The sequence below is a fragment of the Electrophorus electricus genome, chromosome 8 (assembly GCF_013358815.1).
Source record: "Electrophorus electricus isolate fEleEle1 chromosome 8, fEleEle1.pri, whole genome shotgun sequence".
NCBI lineage: Eukaryota > Metazoa > Chordata > Actinopteri > Gymnotiformes > Gymnotidae > Electrophorus > Electrophorus electricus.
Window position 1 is genome coordinate 12372462 of NC_049542.1, and position 21303 is coordinate 12393764.

Below are 21303 nucleotides of genomic sequence, written 5' to 3' on the forward strand. Positions count from 1 at the left end.
ATCACGCTCCAACAATGGTGGACCTGTGTGCAGAACAGTTAGATCTTGGATCAGGTAAAACAAAAGGAAAAAAATTATGCAGGCCTCCAGCCAGTGCCTCTATTCCTCAAGCACAAGCTTGACTGCCAGTAATTCATGGTTGCCCACATCAGTTCCGTCCTGCTGGGGACAGACATCGAAAGTAGGCACAAGGGTGCAGTTTTTTTGTCCTCTCTGGACCATTGGGACAGAACTGCACCAACACCCACCTCAGATGCGTCCACCTCTGACAAATGGAAGCTCAGTATCAGGGAGCTGCAAAATAGGAGCCTTGATCAGACGGCCTTGATCAAATGCCTGCTGGGCTTCGGTGGACCAGCAGAACCGACCCGACGCCTTCCTGGTCAACGCAATCAGTGGGGCTGCACCTGTGCTAAAGTTCTTAATGAACCTGCAATAAAAATTCGTGAAGCCCAGGAAGCGTTGTACCAGACACACCGAGTTGGGTCTAGACCAGCTCTCTACAGTCCGCACCTTGGTGGGGGTCCATACACAATTTATTGTGGGAGACAACAAATCCCAAAAAGGAGCTATGGGCATGGAACACTGACTTCTCCAGCTTGACAAAGAGGTGGTTCTTGAGCAGAAGCTGGAGGACCGGCTTAACATGGGTGACATCTTCGTCTACCGTTTGGCTGTATATTAGGATGGCGTCCAAGTAGACAAACACGTATCTGTCAAGAGCCTCCCTTAGGACATCGTTGATGTACCGCTGGAAGATGGCAGGTGCGTTCATCAACCCAAATGGCATAACCAGGTATTCATAGTGTCCAGCAGGGGTGATGAATGCCATCCTCCATTTGTCTCCCTCTCAGATTCTCACTAGGTTGTAGGCACTGCACAGGTCCAATTTGGTAAAAATGGAGGCCTCCTGCAGCACCTCAAATGCTGGTCATGAGGGGCAATGGATAACGGTCCTTAACAGTCACCTTGTTAAGGTCCTGGTAGTCTATACAGGGGCATAACCAACCGTCTTTCTTCCTAACAAAAAAAAAACAACCCCACATCAGCCAGGAAAGCAGATGGCCAAATGAATCCTAGGGCTTAGGCTTCCTGGATATATTCCTCCATTGCCTGATGTTCAGGCCCCGAAACGGAGAACAAGCAGCCTCTAGGGGGACTGGAGCCCGGGAGGAGGTTTATGGTCATGTCGTATGGCCGGTGGGAGGGGCAATAGTTGGGCCTTCTGTCTGCTAAATGCTTCCCTAAGGTCCCAGTCTTCCTGGGGGACTTGAGACAGATCCAGACCGTTGGGATTGTGACCAGCCCCACACTGGGGTTTGGATGGCTGCAGACATGACGTCTGACACATCGAACCCCATGACAGCGTCGACCGGCTCAACCAGTCTACCTGAGGATTATGTCACTGAAGCCAGAAGTATCCCAAAATCAATTGCAAGTGAGGAGCATGAACAGTACAATGTGTTTGGTGTGTGCTCCGACTCGCAACATGACTGGACGCGTCTGGTGACTAACAACCACCAGACCACTTTTCCCCTGACATATTAAAGAGACGGCTCAAGGGACCGGCCATCAATGGCAGCAATGGGTACGGGTTCATCCAGTGGGACCAGTGGGCAGTGCTAACTAGTTGGCCAACCCAGTGTCGAGAAAGATGCCTGCTGCCCCAGAGTCCACAAATGCCTGGAGACATGTTTCAGATGTTCTCCAAGCCATTGTGGTGCAAAGGAACAACCCCTGAGCTCGGGAAGGACTGGTTGAGTCCATCAGAGGTCCTCTCTCCCCTGATGGACATTGTCTTTTTCCTGGAGCTTAGGACAAGCTGGCCGGAGATAACATAAGCTTCTGCAGTACAGACACCTCCGTTCCCACATCCGAGCATCACGTTCACTTCTGGAAAGGCAGGTGTGTCCGAGCTGCATTGGCTGGGATCCAGACTCCACCTGCTTGTCATGCACATGAACAGGGCTAAGATGCACAAATCTCTGAGAGAGCCTTGACTGATCTCTGGTCCCTGTGTTCTGTGCCTCTGCTGCACGCGACTGTCAATTCTCAAGACCAGATCGATCAGGTCATCGAGAGTATCACGGTGGACCAGTTCATCTTTAAGGTCCTCACTGAGGCCCTGGTGGAAAGCAGCCATCAGCACTGTGGGGTTCCATCCACTCTCAGCCACCACAGTGTGGAACTCACTCACAATCAGCCGCCGCTCTTCTCCCCTGTCGCATGTTAAGAAGACGGGAAATCGTCTCCCTCCAGTGACTGGATGGACGAAAGTCTGCTTAAGGGCAGCAGTGAATTCTGCTGCAGTGGAACATACGTCAGTTTGGTGCTCCCAGACCAGGGTGGCCCATGTCAGAGCCTGCCCAGTCAGAAGGGAGATGATGTATACCACCTTTGCTCGTTCTTTGGGGAACCGAGATGGCTGCTGCTCGAAAGCCAGTGAGCATTGAAGGAGGAACCCCCTACAACCTTCTACCTCGCCAGCATAGCACTCAGGGGCGGGGAACAATGGCTCTGAATGTGAGCAGGGCAGGATTTGGCATGGCTCTGTAGCTGCTGCAGCCCCAGCTGTCTCCAGACTAGGGGCAGCCGGAGGCACTGGGGATCATGTCAGGAGGTCTGTCAGGGCATGCAACTGAGAGAGGATCTGTTGCAGGGCCTGCTTATGTCAACCAACAGTCACCCCCTGATTAGTCAGAGCCACCTTTACCTGTTCCAGATCTAGCTGTTGAGCTGGGTCTTTATGTAAGGTGGGCTCAACCCAGGTCAGCTAGGTGATGACACCAACAGTCTACTGGGTGAGCAACCATGCTCTAACAATGGTGGATCTGTGTGCAGAACAGTTAGAACTTGGAACAGGTAAAACAAAAGGAAAAAAACTAAACACCACACCGAGCATGGAAAAAGGGAGAACAAAGAACACCAGGAGAAGAAAAGGCAACCTCAATGCACTGGGGAAAACCAAACTAAAGTGTCCCAAACAAAACCAGAAAATAGGGAGGAACTTGAATGGCTAAGGGAAGCCTCAGGAGAGAGACAGACTCAAGAGTGAAAACTGGAGAGAGGAGGGGACATGTAAAAACACAAACACTCTCACAGACAAGAAGTGAGATGTAGCACGAGGGCTCACAGACCTCATTACCTGAAGTTACTGGCTAGGAGCTTGGCTCAGAACTTTAGTAAAGACCCCACACTGAATGACTGGGACACTGGGCTTATATAAGGTCTAGCCCAGCTGTTGGGTGTTAAGCCTGATTAGTGGTGTGCCTGAATTGAGGACTCCCTCTGGTGACTGGAGGGGGCCTCGGCTTGGCACCAACCCTTACACCTATAGAATCTTCTCTGTCAGATCAATTAATCTAGACAAAACTATCACTACTGATGGATGAAGAATAGCCAAACACGTTGCACACTGCAAAAATGTTAATGTTACTTATGTTTTTAGGTTGTTCTTTGGATGTAGTTTTTGATGATAGAGTAGTCTTCAATGTCTAGGGGAATTTGATGTCCAGGTAGAATATAGACCAAGGAAAGTCCAAGGAAAAAAAATTGTTAAACAGTTTGAGAGCAGTAAACAGTGGTGTTGGCATGAAACATGTTCGAAAACAGGAAGCAGCATCACAACAACCCACAGGGTGGTTTCAGGATAGTGTGCTCCATGAAGGTATGCACTGATGACAATTTATCCTTGGTCATGAATGTATGTCATGAATGCAATCTCTTTTGACCTGTTATTGAGAGAACACAAAAGGAGACCTACAAACACTTGTACTTCACTCTGTACTTCACATTTAGCAGAGCCTGAGCCCTAACAGACTTCCCATCTGGACTTGTTAACCATGTATGACCAACAATGTATTGTTATATACATAACAGCTTCAACAAGCTCAATTTGGGATGAAGTATAACTAAGATATGACCACTGAACTGTTATGAAATCCACTCTCTCTCTAGTTATGTTAACATTTTGTAACGTGGAGGCTTTAGGGAGGATGCAGGGATGAGTAGCGTGGAATACCAACACACGTTTATTTAACATTCAGATATGCACACTAACAGAGGCAAAAACCAACAACACAAACACGTAAACGACAGACCTTTATACATATGATAATGACACAATAAGGAGCTGGTATGTGACACAAGGAGGGCGTGGCCACATTGACGAACACACACACGCATGGAGATTTTTCGGGGGGGAGGGGCCATACCATGACAGAGGCTATCGGGCCACGGCTCTGAAACCAACGCCAAACGGCAGGGCCAGGGGACCGAGCGACCCGACACGGGCCAGCGCGAGCAGTACATTGCGGGGAAGGACGGGGATCAGGACAATGACAGACACAGAGATGGACACACTGACAGGCACAGGCACAAAGGGTGAGAAAGCGACAGGCACAGATAACGTGATGGGGACAGACACAGTGACAGGGATGGGTACAAAATTACATTCGTGCACCCGCTACAGGAGGCGCACCAGTTGCTTTGCCTGTCTCTGGGGTGGGCACTGGTGATGCCTCCCCCTTGCCTCTATGAGGCTTAGGTACCGGCGCACGAGTTCCAGGGCTGTACACCCTAGTGGATTAAGTGTCCTCGAGTGCGGTCACCCCTCTTTGTACCGCTTATGAAGGTTTGCTCGCTTCCAAGCAGTGCCTCCTAGGCAGAGCCTTGGGTGGTATCTGACGTGCCGGGGCTTCGTCGCTCTTGAAATCTGCAGCCGCCATGTCACTGCTGTTGGGGGGATCCCCACAGAGGACCTCCTCCACTTCCATAGACGGGTCCTCCCCATAGTCGAACCCCACTTCCGACAGCAGACTAACGTCGCTGCACTCCCTGTATTCTCCATAATCCGCGTACCCCTCGTGGAAGTCCATAAAGTGGTTGTAAGACCCAGCAGAGTCCACCTCCGTGTGCCGATCCTCATAATCCGGCTGAGGTCTGTAGGACTCCTCGGAGTCCGATCCTGGACCATACTCGGGGCCCCCCAAAATTGTCCAGTGGCCTCTTCCCCCATGGTGGAAGTGTGGAGTGAGGCCAGGATGATGGAGGGTCTTGCTGCGTGGGTTGTGGGAGGGCATTTACCTCCCTTCTTTCCCTTCCTTTTCTTACTGCCCTTCCCAGGCATCCTCTGTTGGTTGGTTTTTCTGTAACGTGGAGGCTTTAAGGAGGATGCGGGGACGAGTTGCATGGAACACCAATAGAACACACACACGCACGGAGACGTTTGGTGGGGGAGGGTCCGTACTGTGACACCTTTCTTATGTCTGGTTATTTCAGCCAGTCATAAAACCATTATATCCATGCCTTAACCCTTTTATTCTAGTTTTTGCATATTAACATTTGTACATGTGTTATTTAGTGATTACCTCCTCATCTCAAGTATAGCAGAGAGAGGAAGATTATTAAGATTAATATTAAGATTAAGATTATTAACTTATATTAATAAGAGAACAGTAAAATACATGTGTAGTGATCATGCTTTCTACCTTTCTCTATATCTCTCTTCCATGCTCTTCTATTTCCCTCTGTAATCAACTCTGTTTTTAAGTTGCATACTTGTGGTAAAATGTAACTGCTTTCTAACATATAATTGTGTGCTTTTTATTAAGTATATAAATATGTAGACCAAATGGCTCAAGTGGATTAAGGTAACTGTTCCCACCTTTTATTGTTAAAAGACATGTCTCATAACCAAATACCAGCACCTATTTGTTCTATTCCCCCTCTTTGTATTCTTTTTTATTTTTACCCGCCAAAGCTGGAAACAAGACAAAGTGGCATGAATATGCAGAATTAAGTATATAGAATAGCATCTTATTTTATGTTCATCTTATATTTATTGTGTTAGCTTGTTTTAAACCGTTTAATTTATTTTCCACTATTCTGTCAAGACAGCCACATTTTTGTTTTACAGTATTGGTAAAGTTAGAATTAATCCTGTTTGGCCAACAGTAATTAGTACTTATTAACCAAACTGAGCAAAGTTAAAGAACCATTCATCTCAGCTCTACACTCTCAGTGAAGCTCAGGCTTTCCGATTTGGGACAACCTTTGGTATGGGGTCATTGGCAGCCCACTGGTGTCACGGTAGGCCGGTCATCCAGAAGGAAGCACACGCCTACTCCAGCTAGGGATCGCACTACATACCTGCCTCATTCCCAGTCCCCTGCCTACTAATCACCTGCACCTGTCTCTTGTGCTCTCTCTCTATTTAAACTCACAGGTCCCGAGTGAAAGCGCTGCACATTAGTGGAATGCTGAACTGCTCACTTCCACCCAATACATCGCTACACAGAATGTTGGACTGAGTATTGTGGCATATTTGTTGTGGTTTTGTCATATGTGAATAATGGAGAATAAAGAGCACTTTGGCTCGACCTTGCCTCTCACTTCCTCCGTGCCACCACCATCACAACTGGGATATTCAGGATCAGGTGTATTTCCAGCTTACCTTGGCAACACCTAAACTTCAGTGACTCCTTTTGCACAGATTTGCAGGTTAATATGTCCTCCCCTCGTAAGTCAATACAATAATAGGAATAGGCTTCTTCTCCTCTTTTAGACAATCTTCTGGTAGTTCACCGTCAACTCCATTCTGGGATAGGCTGATCCTAGTTCTCTGGCTTGTGTAAATGTTCGTCCCTCTGATCTCAGTATTGTCTTTGTTCGTGGTTTATTATTATCATCATTATTATTTGATTCATTTTCTTTACCTTTTCCACAACCTTTTCTTTCCTCATTCAGTTGTCACTCATTAGGTAGTCTGTATGCATGAGCCAGGTCCATCACAGTAGTCTAAAACCCTTTTACAACGTCAATCATTTGTTTATTCATTGATCAATAAACTTCCCATTTATTCAACAAGCTGGTTGTTGTGGCAAATACATTTGAATCAATGATATTTGGTCACTGCACCAGATATAATTTAATTTAGGAATGAGACTGATGCAACTTTAATTATCCTTTGGTACTTCACCATTATTAGTTGTCGTATTTTCCCTATATTTTAGGGTGGTGCCCCTTTTCAATAATTCATAAAATTATGTGCTTAGTGTATCCTAGCTGTATTACACAAACTAATATTTCAGACCCACAGTAGGTATCATCAGATAATGGGGCATCAGCAAGAATAAATAAAATAAATAAAACTAAACCTTGATGTTCAGGTTGGAACAAACAAGAAAGTATTTGCTTATTGTAATATGCTTTTAATGTGACAGGGCATTTATCTGACATATTTTCTGATATAGAAACAAACCCTAATACCATAAATCGATGGAAACAAATCTCATTTATTTCATTTCCATCAAATGATGGATTAACAAGAGGAGGTGACTGAACTATAGCAACACTTTTAGGAAGGGGTGATGCTGACTTTCTTTCCAACAGATGACAAAATATGAAAAATCCATGAACAAAAATTGATTATTTTCTGTCATTGTCTTATGCATGCCATCCATCAAGATCTGGTTTACAGACTCACAATGAGATGCCAACATGCATTGACTGCATTTTCACTATGGGCTGCAGAGGACTAATGGTTGCATATGTTCACAAAGCAGTATGGTCTAGGGTAGAGAAACACCATGTTTTATGGCTAGATTATGCAAAACACACAGCAGGACAGAGTGTTATGGCAGACTCTTGTAGGATGATAAAGTGATGTTCCTCCAGCTGTATTGAGCCAAATCCAAGGACACATTAGTGAGCTTCTGTGAATGAGTGAATCACACTGGGCACCCATGAATGTGTATCATTGTAGTGCCTCTCGAGCTGCTTGGGTGTCTGTGTGATGCCGGTGCCTCGGAGAAAGCGAGAGGCGGGGTTGTGGGGAAGTGCATATTATTATTCATAGATAATATGAATAGATAACTGATGCACGAAATACACATAACACAACAATCACCAGCTATGCTGCGGGAAAGTCCATTAAGGGGAAGCGGTGTCTTTGTACACATGTGGTTTTAATTAGACACACCTTTAGTGAGGACAGGTGTGCCCAATTAATACTCCGGAGATTGGGAGCAAGGCTGTGAAGTGGAGTGATCTCTATTATGAGTGTACCGGTCTCCTGTGACAGTCTGCAAAGGTTATTTAAGGCATTAATGGGCATCCCTTATGCTCTCTGCAACATAAATCTATTAAATGTCACTTATCTAAATTATTTCCATACAATGCATTTGTTAATAGCATACTTTATCTATTTTACCACATCTGATTTGATTGTGTACTCACCAATCAACAATTGCCAACTTCCAAACTATGCTGCAGTATAAAAGAATCATAAAGGCCACTGGGCAACCACAGTGATGATGTGCCACTGGGTGTCGCAAATCAATTGCATGTTAACAGAGTGATAAGTTTTGCGGTTTAGTGAGTGCATCATTTGTTCTTGGAAGACCATCTAGGTTGAAAAAACCCTGCTTGACAGACATTTGTTCCAAAGGCCATGTGTCATAAGGAAACCTAATATATTCAGGAAGAAAATGGAAGATGGCATGCAGCTGACCAGGGACTCTGCTGAGATACAGAATACCAAAGCAGTCATTTACTTCTCTTTGTGCCGGTAGCCAGGAATACAATAACAGACATTCACAGGAATAACAAAAGATTATTTTGTACATCAGATTTTGTAGATCCAGAGCATTTCACAGCATAAAAGAAGATTCCATGGTAAATGGAAACTCAGGAGCCAGCCTTCATCCTCCAAGAAATAATCATATTGATCTCTAAATACTCATTCCCTTCAGTAGAGCACTAAATCTTCTAGTAATGTCAATCTAGCCATTGCTGTGTGTAGACAAGGATAGCCACAGGCTGACCCTTACCCTTTTTATAGAGCAGCATTTTTAATTATTGCTGATTCTACTCAATTAGTCAAGCATAATTTATTAAATTTTGTCTAGTAGAACTTTTATTTCAACAAGACATTCATGGGAAATAATGTGCAATGCATTTAGTAGTGTTTATGCACCTAGCTAGAATAAGTAAACAGTTTAAACATGACAGTTTTATCCTTAGTTAATAAATGCATTCATGGCAACTGAATGATCTAAAGCCTCCAGCAAAATCTAAATCATTCTCTTTTTATCTAAACTTTACACACAATGAGGCAGTGTCATAAGCTACAAGAGTTTATCTGAACTAACTTTCATGAATACCATATTTTTGTATAAACATTTCTGTGAATGGTTTGTTAAATTTGTTCATATCTAGCTTGATATATCAGGCCCTAGGTGTACAGTGTTTTTCATAAATATGACTAAAAATGTCCATATGAACCAAATCAGAACTATGGTTCTGAATGAATTTAGGGGTTTTATGCACATTTTTATATATATGCCTCCTGATGATGTGTCAGGTACATCCAGGGGAAGCACAGAAACACATACTCACATAATATCAGGTGGATCCACAAGGTGGGGTAGTAGAGGAGGGTCACGGATATTCAGCTGGAGATCTTGTGCCAGCAATCGTATTAAAGAGGTCCAGAAGGCAGAAGGTACTGCATCTGAGTCAGCACAGTCTAGCATTGTATTAGGCAGCAGGAACACATCTACAGCTCAGCAGAGTGGCAAAACAGTTTGTTAAAATGTGCATACCATGTGTTTTTAAATACCCATGTGATATATTTAGAGAAGATCATTCAAGCAAGGACTGTGGCAGCTGAAATGAAGATAACAGGCACGATAATTTTAGTAATTTGTAATCAACTTGAATTTAAATAGAAACAAGGGCAGTACTGAAAGAATGGAACTGAACTCTGCCTGCTGCATTTTGGCCTAACTAATATTTTTCAAACACCTATTGCAACAACTAGACAAGTCTTTATAACTTTAGTCTAACCTTAATTAGAAAGGCATGCAGTAGTTCTTCTTAAATTTCTTTAACTCGTAATGGAAACTTATCAGGTAAGCATGAAAATTGGTCTAACACGCTAGCAGTTGAACTTTTGGATAAATTATCTCACTTACTTAGCCATCTTACTACTTTGGAAGCTGTTTTGTATAACTTGTTGTAAAATTTTGAAAGTGAAATTAATAATGAATGTTCCAGATGTTTGTGTGCCTGTGGAAGGGCACAAATTCTTCAGTTAATCTGTTTCTCACTGAAACAGTGACACCCACATTTGGCAGCCATTTAAACCCTTGAATTTACTTTGATATTTATGTTTGTTAAAGATCTCATTAATGTTAAACATAAGGTGAATATTTCATAACAGAATTAAAATCAAAGTGAGAATAAAATCGTACTCATTTAAATAAATTGGCTCATTTTGACCTAATCATTTAGATTATCTATCAAGAATGTCTATAACAACCAGACAAAAGTATTAGTAAATTATAATTCAATACATTTGGACAGATAGCACAGGACAAACAGGCAGAATCACTGATGTTCACTGGTGTTTAATTAAGTTTCTGTAATTAATGTGTAAGAAAATGTTATATAATATATTGTAGACATGGTTAATATCATATGACAAATATTTGATAATTAAAAGTAGATGAGTAGCAACATGTATGTCTCTCTGTCTTTGGCTGCAAAGTATTCTGAATGAGCAGCAGGAAATGTAGTTGATGGATCTCTCACATACCTGATTTCACATTTATGATCTAGATTTTGGGCTGTCAGTTTTAAAGTGTGGATATGATTGTTATACCAAAAGGGAAGGGGCACCCCAATTATTTTTAGTGCTGCAAATTCAAAATGTTTAAATGTGGTACGCAGAGTTAAAGCTATGCATTCAGTCGAGTTCCATGGGATTAAAAAGTGCCTGCCTTCTATCAAGGTTAAAATCTGTCCTCTATCTGGGTGGCTTTTAATGAAATGAAATACCCTGGCAGATGCAGCAGTTACAAGATGAAGGACACAGATTGTGGCTGAGGTGCGATTTCTATTAAATGAGATACTGGTCTGAGATGATGTGGAAATTGCTATATTTTCTATACTGATGCCAGGAATCTATATCGAATCAACCTTATGCCCACAGTAAATAGTGAGCTGCATTATGTATTGAGTGATGCCCACTATAATCTTAATTTCATATTTGTATCATTTCTAAAGTCCAGTCAAATTTATTTACATAGTGCTTTTTCATAATTTGTCACAAAGCAACTTTACAGATGTCCAGGTCCAAGGGCCCAGTGAGGAAGCAAAAAGAACATGAGGAAGAGCAAGACTCAAAGGGGGAACCCATCCTACTGACAATGGACATCATGACAAGAACAAAATAAGCAATAGAAACACAGGGCAGTAAGAAAAAAAATGCAAGAAAAGCTAGAAGAGGGTGAACATCATTAAGACAAGACACTGTCAATGTGGTCTCAAAATTGTAAAAATAGTGCACAAAAAAAATTATCTAGATGATTGTGCAGATAAATGAGTTGCCTTGTTATGGAGCTCTCCTCCCCCCATGAGTCACATGGTACAGCCCCCCACATGCAGGGGGATTTGCCTGTGTTTTGTAACCACGCCCTCTGGGATTGCACACACCTATGCAGGTTTTACTGTTGTATGTTTGTCTATTTAAACCCCTGTCAATGTGTGCACTGGTGTTGGTCATTGTCGCTACATGTGTGTTCAATTAGATCTCTGTAGCTGTAATGTTATAGTTTGTATAGTCCCATGTTAAAGTGTATGTGTTCTCAGTTTAATGTTAATTGTATAGTCATGTTCATTGTAAATGTAGTATGCAAGTGCCAACTTTGTCTTACATGTTTAATGTTAATAAATGTTCTGCACTGTCGAGGAAGTCTGTACATCCTGCCCTGCGGTACTCAGGCCAGAAACGTTACATTCCTAGTTTGGATTCGATGTCTAATCAGTCCAAAACCCCTCTGGCACAGGAAACCTCAGGAACCGCATGCCTCCAAGAGTAGATGTACCTTGGCAGAACGAGAGGACAGATTACTAAGAATAGTCAAATTTTTAAATGTGTAAAATGAGTGTACATAATGTGCAGATTTGGATGCCAACAGATCTAGATATAGCAGCAAATTTAAAAAGAGAGTTAGAAGCGAACAGGCATGAGGGCTCCCCCAAACATTTGTACCCATCTGTTCCCTGACGACAAAAAAAAAAAAAAAAAAAAGTGAAGGGACATCAAAACATCCTGTAACGAGACACATCAAGGGAGTGGGATACTAAGGCAAGTCTCTGTGAACACAAAAAACAATGCAAAACCACCACACCCCAGACCAACTCCAAGCTCCGAGGTCAGAGGGCTGAATGACCTAACATAGGCCAGCATAAACAGGACAGAGAGAGAACATCAGGGACCAAGACAACAGGCAGAGGGATGGGCACACTGACAGGGAGGAGAATAGACATAAATGGAGACAAAGGGACTAACAACTGTGACAGGGAAGGAAATAGTAACAGTAACATGACTGAGAGACCCCAGGGGTAGTGCAGGTGAAGGTCCCATAGCCTGGCAAAAGGGAATACTGGCCAACTCAAGACAAGACAGACATTACACAAGATAAGGACTCAAAATCTAATTGAAAAAGTTAAGACAGAAAGTAGAGAAAGACTAAAGAAAAAGCAAAATACCAGGGGAGAAACATGAGTGACTTGGGCATAATGAAAAGGTTATGAGAAGTTATTTAAAGAAAAATAAGTAAAAAATTATTAATGCAGAGAAATAGGGTTAAAGAGATTTCATATTGAGAAAGTAGTAATAGTACACTGGTGAAGACTAAGTAAAGGCACAAAAAGTGATGCACAAAAATATCTGATGTCAAAATGTCTGAGAAAATATAGAAAGTTTTTTTTTTTTTTGGTCCAGTTTTTATTTGGAGATATTGAATCAATGAGCACTTCTGGTGGACTAATAAAAAGAGTCACAGGATAGTTATAGAGACATAAAAGGAGTGTGCTGTAAAGAATGAACAGTCAGAGGAGGTGATTGAAAAGATAGAATATTCAAAAGAGAGTAATGCAGAAAAAGCACAGTCAAAAGGGATTCCTATAACCAGAGAGACACAGACACAGTTATCGGATACTCAGAGTTAAGTTACAGAGGACTGAAAGAGAGAAAGAGGATTTACAGAGGTGTGATCAAAAGGGGTCTGAGTGCAGCGATGGAAAATAAAATTAAAACTGAATGATTCAAAGAAATCAGAATTAAAAGACTTTTGTAAAGAAATTAGGAGTCACAGTGTAGAAATGATTAATTGCACAATGACAATTTTTATTTGTTCATTACTTTTAATTGGAGAGATTTAAAGTAAGAGAGTAATGGAAAGAAAGGGAAACTACATTGGAGTGATGAAAACACAGAGAGGATTCATAGTTGAATAACAGAAAGTCACAGGATACTTGGAGAATGAAGTCACAGGGGATTGAGGGACAGAGAATTTACAGAGGAGTGATTATATGGTGATATAATGAATGGCACAGTGACACTATTTTTTAACAATTTTTATTTTGAGAGATTGAAAGAAGAAGAGTCACAGAAGAGTGCTGGAAAGAAAGGGAAGTCATAGTGGAATAACAAAGTCACAGGATACTCACAGAGGACTGAAAGAAAAAGGATTTACAGAAGAGTGATATAAAGAATGATCAGAGTGCAATGATTCAAAGAAAGTCAAAAGTGATGATTCAAACAAAATATAGTAAAAAGCACATTAGTGGAGAAATAAGGGGTCCCAGAGATGGAAAGGGGAAGATAAATTCTACAATGACAATTTTTTTTCTCACAACTTTTAATTGGAGAGACTAAAAGAAAGAGAAGGAATGGAAAACTACACAGGAGTCTTGGAAAGCAAGTGATGTTACAGTGGAATAACTAAGAAAGTCTATACTTAATTAGGACATTAATTAAGTGAGAGAGGATTGAAGAAGACAATTTACAGAGGAGTGATCTAAAGGAGTCAGAACAGAGTGATGCTAATTTGAATGATTTAGGAACCCAAAGTTCAAAGAGTTTATTATATTTAGTACAGGTTAAATTACTTTATGTAGGATTTCCTTAAGAAAGTGTGTGGGAAGTGAATCTAGTAAGCAACTGGAGGATTTAAGTTCTGGCTCTTGGATAGGTTTAAAGGATTATTGAGTCATTTTTAGCTTGGTTGTTCTGATCTTTAAGTAGCTGATGTCATGTTAATACTCTTAATGTTATCTCTAATGTTCTTAATTGTCTCATTAAAGAAATTAATTTACTCATTACTACTGTGTGATGTTGTAATCTGATCAGTAGTGTCAGTTTTAATCCTAGTTAGATGTGTAATTTTACTAAAAATAAATCTAGGATTATTTTTGTTATTTTCTATTAGGGTATAATTGAAAAGGCTCTCCTTCCATGCTATCTTAGCGTTTGACCATTTGCATTCTATTTTTTTGAGTGATTTGTATTAAATTGTGAATGTGACCATTAGAACAACATTCTAACATTTTTTATATGAGGTTAGTATAACCTCAAGGTGAGGTTACTATATTGTGGCTCATATGTAGTTCAAATGAAATTAGGGAATGGTCTGAGAGGGCATCAGACTGGCATCAGACTGAAATCACCACCAATAATGGCTCTTTCTACTAGAGTGACTAGATTAGAGAGGAAATCTGCAAACTCATTAATAAATTCTAAATAGGGTCCTGGTGATACCAATTAGTGGGCTTCTTATCACTGGCTGTATCATTTATGCCAGTATATATCTAAAAAAAAAAAAAAAAAAAAATATATATATATATATATATATATATATATATATATATATATATAATCTAAAAATTGTCAAGATTTGGCCTCACTTGCTGTTTGGAGTTTTTGTTGCCATATAGGTAAAAGTTTAAAAAAAAATAAAAAAAAAATAAAATAAAATAATTATTAATAATAATAATAATAATAATAATAATAATATATATATATATATATATATATATATTTTTTTTTTTTTATTTATTTATTTTTTAATCTATTTTTCTAGACACCACATTTAATGTGCACACATGTTGCATGATTTGGGGGAAGCCAGTTAATTTTAGCAGATCTGTCATTAGAGAGTGCTTTAAAATGTTTCTCAACAACTGCTTTTCCAAACAAGTTTAAATTTTACATGCTGCATCTAAAGGCTAACTTTTATGAAGGCTGCTAGCATGGGCTTTGTGATGCACTCTGTGGTTTTGTATGCTGAATATCATTCTGAAACATTTTTTGTACAACATCTGATTGACAATCGCTAATCAGCTTTCTGCAGTTAGGGATACGAGAAGAGGGATACAAGAAATGGCCGTTGTTTATGAATCGAGCTATGCAATAAACTTGCTCTGCCTTGCATTGTCTTACCTTGCCATGCCTTGTCTTTATTTGGTAAGCCAGGAGCACTGCAGAAGATTAATTACATTAATTTGATAACAGTTCTTAGGAAATATCACACAATGTTTTAAAACATCCTTATTGAAATTGCTGGAGATGGGAGAAAAACAATACACATATATGTATCCCAATCCTTTTTGTGTCATTATTGTGTTGATTTTATTTGTAGTGAATCAGTGTGTCAGTTATATTGGTGTCTTCATGTATTATTTGAATTTTACCTAGTGCTTCTTATATCAAATGTTAAACATTATTCTGCCTGTGTGTTTGGTGTGTGTGCACATTATCGAAGATTCTGATATTACAATAAAGAACTGCCATGTTTAATGAAACACTACATTATTAGTAATAATTCATAATATATTATATATGAGCTTGGTAATGGAATTGAATGTACCCAAAGAACACAAAAATATCTGCATAAAATCAATATCTAAGCAGGAGACCACACTTTCTGGGTTCTCTTTGTTTTAGTTTTGTTGCCATTTCCCATCTACCTATAAAGGTTGTGCACTAAATGTGTACAAACTTGAAATGTTCAGTTACATTTTCTCTATGCTGCGAATCTTCAAGTCCTTCTTGTTAATTTTTATGGTATTCACGAATATTTTTTAAAAATACATAGCCTACCTTGTATCTTATTTCACTATTCAATAGTAGACATGGTTGCCTGAGGCAGTTGCAAAGCTTGCCATCATGCTCAGTCCAAATAGACAAAAAATGTATCTTTCAAATAAACATTTTTTGGTTGCATGAGAAAAATTTTGTTGATAACTCACATGAGTGAACAAACATTATTAGAGAAAAGAGCGTTCAATCCACATTGGCTTCTTACTTAGAGATTTGCCATCAGACAGATTTTGTTATTCTATTATGAATTGGTAATGTAATATGCAAATGAGGACAAATAGATTAGCACCATATATGCAAATTGTCAAATACAGGGCAATCCACATTTATGAATGAGAAAACATTACTGTAGGTGCTATTTATTGTTAACATTATTTTAAATCGGGCAATATCTTTTATGAATTTGGCCCATTGTGTCCACACAGGGGCAGTACACAACACTGCAACTGTACCACCTGCATCTCATAGAGCTACATCATTCCCATGTGCAGAGAAGAGTGAGATTTATTATGAGCAATTCCAGAGTCAGCGTCATTGTAACAGTCCAGGTTCAAATGACCATCATGGAGAGGTTGAAAATACACGATAACATAAAAACAAGGGCTAGGATATTGTACATAGAGGCAAGGATAAACAAAGGCTAGGAAACATGAACAACTAAGAATCGCACAAACAGGCTTGGATAAACACACGGCGGCTAGACTTACATATGGGCTTACATTCACATACAGGCTTTCAATGAACAACCAAGACACAGAGAACAAGAAAGGGTTTAAATACATGAACTAATAAGAGTTAAATAAGACAAAAGGTGCAAATAATGAGGGGCAGAGAAAATGAAACTAAGGAACGGAACCACATCAAGAAAGTTCCACTAAACAAAGACACAATACAGGGACACCATAGAGACATGGACGCTAGGCAGGACCAAGTGTGACATCGTGCTGTTAGGTTCTTTAGTGAATAAATTGCAAAACAGTGTGTTAATATAAACTGGTTTGAAATTATATAATATATGCAATGTCTCACTGTCACTATAATTCTTTCATCATTATGTCATGGATTAGTCCAAAGATTGCATTTTAACTGATCTCTGAATTCCAAAACACAAAACAAGATTAAAGAACCAAGAAACACAGTGGATTTACTCAAACCACAGTGTGAGGAAGTAAACCAGGAAGGCTTGGTTGAGAAGGGGGAAGCTGGGTCTTGATGTGTCTCATGACCAGTCTCTTGAAGCACTTCATGATGAAGGATGTGAGTGCAACGGGACGGTAGTCGTTGAGACATGACACCGTGGGCTTCTTAGGCATGGGGACGATGGTGGTGGTCTTGAAGCATGTTGGGACCACAGCGCAGCTCAGAGAGATATTGAAGATGTCTGTCAGGACATCTACAAGCTGGTCAGCACATTCTCTGAGCACATGACCCGGGATGTTGTCTAGTCCAGCAGCTTTCCGTGGGTTAACTCCACAAAGAATACGTCTCACATCAGCCGCCGTCAGGCACAGCACCTGGTCATTTTGCGGAGGGATGGACTTTTCTGCTGCAACGTTGTTCTGTGCTTCAAACTGTGCATAGAAGTCATTCTGTGCATCTGGGAGGGTAGCATCACTGTCACAGGAAGGTGAGGTTTTCCTGTAGTTAGTAATGGCCTGAATGCCCTCCCACATGCGCCGTGTGTCACCAGTGTCTTTGAAGTGTCCATGGATCCTCTGTGCGTGTGCACGCTTTGCTTCCCTGATCGCATGTGACAGTTTGGCTCTTGTTTTCCTGAGAGCCTCTCTGTCACCTGTTCTGAAGGCTGAGTCACGGGTCCTCAGTAGCATGCGCACCTCAGCAGTCATCCATGCCTTCTGGTTAGGGCGTGTGGTGATGGTCTTGGAGACAGTAACATCATCAATGCACTTGTTGATGTAGCCAGTCATTGATTCGGTATACTCTTCCAGGTTAACAGTGCCACCGTCAGTAGCGGTCTCCTTGAACGTGATCCAAGTCGTCTGCTCAAAACAGTCTTGAAGAGCAGAGATGGCTCCTGCTGAACAGGTTCTCACCTGCTTCAGAAACAGTTTCGAGAGTCTGACGATCGGTCTATATGCAGGAATCAACATTACAGACATGTGATCAGAGTATCCGAGGTGGGGGTGGTGCTCCGCCCGGTACGCACCGGAAATGTTTGTGTAAACGAGATCCAGCGCGTTCGCTCCTCTGGTTGCAAAGTTTACATGTTGATGGAATTTAGGTAGTACTGACTAGAGATTTGCGTGGTTGAAGTCTCCGGCGACAATAAACAGTCCGTCTGGATGAACGTTCTGCAGTTCACTAATCGCTCCATACAGCTCTTTGGAGAGCTTCTCGTGTGTTTGCGCTGGGTAGAATGTATAACGCGATTATAAACGAGGTGAATTCCCGCGGTAAATAAAAAGGTCTGTATCTGACAATAGCAAACTCTACAAGCGGTGAGCAGTACTTAACGACAAGCACAGAGTTTTTACAGCAAGACTCATTGATATAAATGCATACTCCTCCGCCGCGTGTTTTGCCGGAGAGTGCATTGTCTGTCGGCACGGATTGAGACTAATCCATCCAGATGAATGGCGGCGTCTGGAATACTGTCGCTGAGCCACGTTTCAGTAAAGACTAAAACAGCAGTCTCTGAACTCTCGCTTTGTAGTCTGCTGGAGTTTGATGCAGTCCAGTTTATTATCCAAGGAGCAGACATTTGAAAGGAATAGAGATGGTAGAGCTGGTCTGCTAGGATTAGCTTTTAGCCTAGCACGGACCCCAGCTCGCTTCCCCCGCTTCTGCTTCCTTGCACACCGCTTGCGGTGTCTCCCCCTTCGGCATTTGGACTTAGGCGACGCCGTGGTCTGCAAGCCTGGTACGCATAGCAACCCGAGCTCACAGAGCGTCTGAAGCACGCCGTCGTCCAGGTAGGTTTGTGCATTATGTCTCAAGTGTAGCAGGCTATGGCGGTGGTATACATGGAGGTTGGTTGTTTCCATGCATGTGTGATTTAATGTAGTACAGACGACAGATAGCGCAATAACACCATTATCGGACCTGGAGTGGCCGCTGCGTGCTACCGTGCCGCCAAAAGATGCTTACAGTTTTGTTATGAAAATATTAGTGCCAAGTCCACTTAGCAATCGAGCCAAATGCACCTCCCACCAACATGAGGCTGTGTATGGTACTATGCAGAAGAAAATCACCTTCAGCATTACTGTTTTTGGACAGCCCAGGGAGGACTTAGATCACACATGGCCAGCGATACATGATAAGCACACCTACATGTCTTCATCCAGCTGCCACCTGAAGCCATATAAACTCTGACAGGTGAGTGTCAACTCCACAAGTCATGATACTAACTGACTGTAACTATTCTCTTGGTTTCTCACTCTTGATCTGTCTCAGGGTTAAAAAGTTCCCCTGCCTGTTCATCAGATCATTCCATTGGACATTGCATGATGGCAGGGAGGATTGTTCTTGACCAGCTTCCACCTCCACAATTTTTTGATGAATTACAGAAATTCCCATTGAGGCTCCTTCACAAATCTCCAAGTTTATTACTTTACAACAAACCTGTAAAGTTTATTACTTTACAACATTTATCTTATGAAAAAGATGGGTACTTATGAGTATATATCTTATGAGTACTGAGATGAAGTACTACAGAGGGTAGACTTGTAGCATACTATGGTGGCATTTATGTTCATGGAGTCAGTTATATTCATCTTATTTGAGTGACCTAACGAAGTTATTTAGCAACTGAATCACAGTTTCACCCAGTTTCCACAGCCTTTCACAAATATAATTCCTTTCAGTTTGAGTTGCATAACTGAAGTAAATAGCTTTGTTAGTGACAAATTACATCACCTATATTAAAATGCTTATATAAAATCAAGGCAAATACAAACAACACAAAAACCATCACAGGTACAGATTGCATACTCAAACTCCACACAGGAAGCAGCTAGTCCATGAACCAAACCCAGGTTACTGGAACTGTGAGGCAGCAGTTTTAACCACTGCACCATCACGCCAAGCACCTTTAGTTCAGTAAATACTTTGTTTCTTATTTATTGCAGTGCAAACTGTGGCACAAATCAGCAAAGCTATATGCTTTCTTAAAAATATTTTTATGTACAGGGTGCCATATTGTATTGAAAGGAGAGCTCACAGATACGGAAATGTCTGTATGCTTTTCACCCATGTCATGTCATGACATTCGGACTGATTAGCTATACAAATGGACGATTCAAACATGCAGTTTGAATCTTTATCCATGCTTGATTTTTTAAATTGCACAGTATATATGCTTAACACAATAAAAATAAAGTTTTTCTACATGGGGAACAAATTGTTGACTGCACTTTCTTTAAGTATGTTTACTTATACCTATTCTACTTGTCCTTGGAAGAAAGAGTTTAAACAGATTAGTTAGATCATGTTACCTCATCCGCTAGAAGAGCAATGTCTGACAAAATGTAAAGTGCTGCTTGTTTGCAGAGGCTTAGGGTCTTAATCCATTTAAAAAAAAATTAATGTTCTTGGTATCATAAGAAACTTTGAACTTGGTAAACATGACAGGACAAAATGCAAAGACTCCATAACGTACATTATAACATATAGGTAACTAAGGATGTTTGTATTTTACCTGAACGAAATATTAATTCTAGTTCAACTACTTCAGGAGTTGCTTTGGTTATTTATAGTTAGAATTTTATTTCTGGTCCATTTTTGTGGCCAAGTGAAATTTATGTGGATTTTGCCAGCAAAATCTTTCAAAGAAAGGATCTTTCTATTTTGACCATTTGGATGCTCTTTGGAAGACACACTAATATTGTGATTATGATCTTGCTCTCAATTTAGGCTACAATTCTGTTCCACAAGCCAGCATCTTGCAAAAATAAGTTATCTTTAAAATAATATGCTCTCTACATTTCTCTCAAGAATCAGTGAATGTGACAATAAGAAAAATAAATTGTTTCTGTATTAGTAGCAATCATTAAAGCATATCCCATTTCAACGTTCATGTAGACTACAGTTTATATGTAAATTGTATGTCTATTAACCTCTGTGTTAAAAGTGTTCTGCAGCTATGTCTACCAGATGTTTTAATGGGCTTATTGTGGTTAATACTTTACCAAGTGCCAGTAAAGTTAAGATTTTATCTTTAAATAATGCTTTTTCAACATATGCCACTCATGTTTATTCTTCAACTACACAGTACAGATGGTACATGATAGATGAGTGAGATCATTATTGTACTGAAGGCTCCAGGTGGTGATGCTGGTGACTTGTGTGCCCCGACACTGCCAACATGTGCCTTATGCCTCTGCTTCCCAGAA

General features: G+C 40.8%; 1 long non-coding RNA gene across 1 annotated transcript; it reads left to right on the plus strand.

The window, feature by feature from the left end:
- Window positions 1-18026: 18026 nt before the first annotated feature.
- LOC113572628 lies at window positions 18027-20402 on the plus strand. The gene is made up of 3 exons (XR_003410142.2): window positions 18027-18885; window positions 19190-19288; window positions 19367-20402. It is a non-coding gene; the product is annotated as an uncharacterized LOC113572628 (long non-coding RNA).
- Window positions 20403-21303: the final 901 nt, after the last annotated feature.